The sequence below is a fragment of the Helianthus annuus genome, chromosome 13, assembly GCF_002127325.2.
Source record: "Helianthus annuus cultivar XRQ/B chromosome 13, HanXRQr2.0-SUNRISE, whole genome shotgun sequence".
Classification (NCBI taxonomy): Eukaryota; Viridiplantae; Streptophyta; class Magnoliopsida; order Asterales; family Asteraceae; genus Helianthus; species Helianthus annuus.
Genome location: NC_035445.2, coordinates 165364656 through 165369994, shown reverse-complemented (window position 1 = coordinate 165369994; position 5339 = coordinate 165364656).

Genomic DNA, 5339 nt, shown 5'->3' with positions numbered 1-5339 from the left:
GGGTGCCCCGACACCTCCTAATATTTCGCTCGTAGTGTTAATTTTACCGAATATTTCCGAAAGAAAAAATTGTCGTCTAAAATATATGATTTTTAAGAGTCTGCCCCCATTGATTTGGATTTTGAGAATCCGACCCATTTTTTCGTTCAAACTCCATCAATATCTCAAAGGGCATGCTTATAAAAATAAGAGTCTGCCCCCATTGATTTGGATTTTAAGAATCCGACCCTCATGATTTTTTTTTGTTCAAACTCCATCAATGTCTCAAGGGCATGTTTATAAAAAGCGTGTGTGATTCCTCACATGCTTACAATATTAATATTCATGTTATTATAAAAATGTTATTTTAGAACTAATCAAGTTTTCTTAAACTCTTTTGTTGTTGCCAAAGATCCATTGAGCTTTAAGGGCCGGCCCATCCCACACAATGGCTAAAAGCCTATAACTCGAAGTAATGACTGCAGGTATAGTTGGGCTTAGGCCGAGCTTTTCTTTTGCTAAAATAAATTCAATTATTAAATATCTGCCCATCTGCCATATGTAGCATGTGGATTACAATTGCAAAACCATTAGGGAGCCGCTAGAATGAAAACCATCCTGAGTTGTAAGAACTGTGAGAACCACACCATCCGGGTCGTCGTTTACCATGATTTTTTTTACAACTAGATGTGTAAATTATAAACACATCCGTAAAAAAAAAATTTAAACGCCCCCCCCCCCCCCCCGAGGGGGTAGTTTTTTTACACCACAAGTTTGGTGAAAAAAAAAAGAAAAAAAAATAAATAAAAACACCAAACTTGTGGTGTAAAAAACTACCCCCTCGGGGGGGGGGGGGGGGGGTTTAAATTTTTTTTTTTACGGATGTGTTTATAATTTACACATCTAGTTGTAAAAAAAATCGTGGTAAACGGCGACCCGGATGGTGTGGTTCTCGCGGTTCTTACAACTCGGGGTGGTTTTCATTCTAGCAGCCCCCGAGTTAAAGATGTTACTTTCCTTGAGGTTAAGGGTTTGAGTCCTGCTGAAGGCGGATTTAATAACGTTTTGATGTTACTTTTTCTCACGATTTAACGCTGCCGTCACAACGTGTGGCTTTCTATTTACTGGTATATTATTATTATTGTTATTATTATTATACACAAATTATATTTATTGGGAGCTTGCTAAACGTACCCCCTCTTGTTACTTTTCATACCTCATTTCCATAAAATCACATTTAAACTTATCATATTTACCCACTATGCATGTCATCATTTTTTAAAAGTATTCTTTTTGTTACAAACAAATTCAAAAGTGTAAAAAGTTATTTTAGACGTTTTTTTTTTCAAAAATTTTGTTTTTATATTATTTTAAAAAACATATTTTTTTAAAGTGTTCACTTCAATCGAAAGTCTTAAACTGGTTTTAACTTGCTTATAACATACTCTTTACACTAATTAAATTTGAACTTATACAGATTGTTAATTTACGGTTTGATAAATTATTTTAGTACCTATTGTTTATTTGTTCACTTATATAGATGGTTTGAATGATTAATATGTGCTAGGGCTATAAACACTGTTTTAAAAGAAAAACTTTATTACTTTTTAATAAATAAAAATTGTTAATTATTTTATAAACGCATTTAAAGTATTAAAAATAATAAAAGTAAGACCTTTAAAATACAAACTAGACGAGAGAAAAACATAATATAGACTTTTTTTAAAGCGAGAGTTCAAAACTTTTTTTTATTGTTTTTATAAAAAAATGTTATTATTTATTTGTAAAGATGTTCAATAAAAAAGCATAATCAAAATACTATTTGAGAAAGTGTCTTTAAAACAATATCTGAGAACTTTTAAAAAAATATGTTTTAAAAAAAAAAATAGAAGACAATTTTTTTGGAAACAAAAAAACGCCTGTAATCTTTTTTTGCACTTTTGAATTTGTTTTGTAATAAAAAAAATAATATTTTTTAAAATGATAATTTGTATAGGGGGTAAATATTACAAGTTTTACTGTGATTTTATGGAAGAGATGTATAAAAAATAATATAAAAGAGATACATTTAGCCTACCCCATTATATTATATGAAGAGTAACTTACAAGTTACAAGACAACTCAAACTTATGTTACAACCTTTCAAAGCAACATATTACATGCAAATATGCAATATAGTAATATAGTGATATGCCTGTGCCACCTCCTGCTTTTTGAAGAAATCTAAATTAATTTTCCATGACACCATGCACTCCACCAAAATTACCTTCGCTGCCCTCCACTAAATTACAAGTTTTTCAAGCACCAATTATTAATTATTAATATATACTACAAAACCAATGTGGGAATACAGTGTCAGGCTGCTGTCTAGCACTTTCTTATGGATCCGGGTATATTAGGATTTTACCCTCCATGTTAAAATTACGAAGTTGCCCCATGTTCAAAGTTACGATTTTTCCCCTCGTTAAAAATTACAGTATTGCCATCGCTCTAGCTTTGGCAAATTACGATTTTACCGTAACCCAAAATTACAATTTTCCCCTGTTAAAAATTACATTATTTTCATCATTTTAGTTTTTTTTTTTGTTAGGTGTGTGGGGGACTAGTGTCAGACTGTTGCTTGGCACGCCCCCATTGGCCCAGGTATGATACGGTTTTACCCTCAGTTAAAAATAACGAATTTGCCCATGTTCAAGGTTATGATTTTGACCTTGGTTAAAAATTACAGTATTGCAATCGCTTTAACTTTTGACAAATTACGATTTTACCCTAGCCAAAAATTACAATTTTGACCTCAGTTTAAAATTTCAAGATTGCCATTGTTTTAGTTTTTTTTAGCAAATCAGTTTTGAAAATTCGATCTCTTCGACCCTTGTTTCTCAATTCCCGAAACTCTGTCTCGATTCCCGTGTACGAAACCCTAATCGCTGAAACGATACCCTGTCCGACTGATCCGAAACCCTAGCAACGAAAAGCTGAAGTTCCGCCTAAATAAGGTGAGTCCTTGTACGTTGCGGTTTTATCTCTTGATAATCGTTGAAGTTTGATTTGGTTTCTTACACTTATATGTGTTACATTATGTGCATAGCTAGGAACCAGGACTTAAACCTAGGAGGCTTGAAAACCCTAAATTCTACAATGTGAATCATTCTCTTTTATCAAATGCTTTCAAATCCCTAAATGTTTTTCAGTTGTTACTCATATTACAGTGATTAAGTCTTTGTATTCTTACTGAAAAACTATTGTCAGTATGTGGGGTTTTGTATCCACTACTTGATAAGCTTTAATAGTTGAGAGAATGATCAACAGTGATATGACCACAATCACAGGGACTGCCGAGTGACAAATACTAGTGGGTAGTTGTAAGATATAAACAAATGTAAAAACCCTTAGTGTTGTAATTATAAGAAATCTGTTTTCATACGAATGAATGAATTCACCAATATTTTCTGCTAATCAAATGTTTTTAAACACGTTTCAGGTGATTTACTATGAAGGAAAGGAAAAAGTGCTACGAGGCACTCAAGTTTAAATAAGTGGCTATGTCACATGAAAAAAACATGTTTTGCAAATGAAGCTTTATCCCTGTGAAAACCTTTTATGTAAATATAGGTTATACCCCACATTTTATGAAATGAAAATTACGGTGTTTGAAAACTCTGGTATTTTTCCTGACACCCGTTCCTAATGAAATTTTCGCTGCGGTAATTTTAATAAACACCGGTACCACTTGTGTTGTTCACGGCTCCCGTCCAGGGTAGGGTCAGGGAATGTGACAGTTTTTTCCATGTTTATTTTACTACATATATGTATGTTTGTTGACATCGCGCATTGCAACGAAACAGAACAAATGATAATGTAAAACATGTTGTTTGGAAAGCCAAACCGTTATAATCGGTTTAGTTTATCATCGTTCCATTTTATGATACCAAATAAGTACTCAATTTTGAATACAACTTCATTTTTAACAAACTTATACCATAATGTTGACGGAAAAAATTTAACGAAGGGAAGTTATTAAAAATTTATCAAATTAATTGATAAAGGAAATATGATTTAAAAATAGAAAAAACTTATTAAAAAATAAATGATAAAAGAAATATAATTTAAAAAAAAGGAAAAAATATGTTAAAACTTAAAGGTAAATATAATATAATAGTAAACTATTATAATATTAAATAATAAAAAATTAAAAAGCTATAAATCATTATAAAAATAAAATTACTATTCATAATTCTTCATCAACTGTATATAGATATATATTTTTTATGTTTTTAAATTATATTTTTGTTTTTAATTTTTTTGCTCTTATATTATTTTACTTAAATTTAATTAAAAAATTTACTAATTTTTTAAATGGTTTTTTTTTACTGACCGTATTTTCGCCCGTCACAGTACAAGGGTTTGCTATCGCTAGTTTACAAACACTTATTATTAATTATTTATAAATAGTTACTTATCATCTGAAATGTTGATCTAAGCACGTGTTAAAACCCCTTACGAGACCAAACGATTTTTTTAAATCAACTCTGTTCTCGTTAAGATTTGTATCGAAATGTGCAGAAAAAAATAAGCAAGACTGTGTATTTAGTTCTATATTTTGAAAAGTTAATGAACACAAGTTATTTAAAAAATATTCGATTAAGTTTTAGTTTAAATATTATAATTAAAATCTAAAAAATAAAATCATGATTCAATTGGTTTATTCACAAGTTATTGACACTTTTTTGAATTGCTTCTTTCACGCTGTGATCTTAGTCACGATTCTCGCTTCATGTTCACACTAGAGCCGGCAATTTTAGACACGTACATGAATACACGACACGAACCTACACGAAGTTAATAGGTATCGTGTATGGCCTTAACAGGTAACAGGTACGAAACAGGTAGACACGAAAATACCTGTTAATTTTCGTGTCTAAACAGGTAAAATACCTGTATACCTGTTTAGTACCTCTTAATACATGTTAACAATTTTAATATAATAAAAAATATAATTTAGTGTGACCACGTAATTTGAAAACCTGATTTTATCACTTATCTTTTTAGTTTTCCTAACCCTTCCCGTTCCCATTCCAATGAACTTTATATTGCTTTGAATGGATATTATGAATTATTTAAACCTTTTGTGATTTGTCATTTATGGATTTTGTTTCAAACTTGTTACGGATTATATCTATGCATTATTTAAAGCCTATTGTGAACTTTTGACAACTTTTGTTTCACTAAATAGGTTCCTAGATATGTAAATATTGAAATATTCGTAAACAGGTATTAACAGGTAATTATCGTGTATACCTGTTAAAAAAAAAATTCGTGTTCGTGTATGGAAAACTGGACACGAAACCTTATCGTGTCGT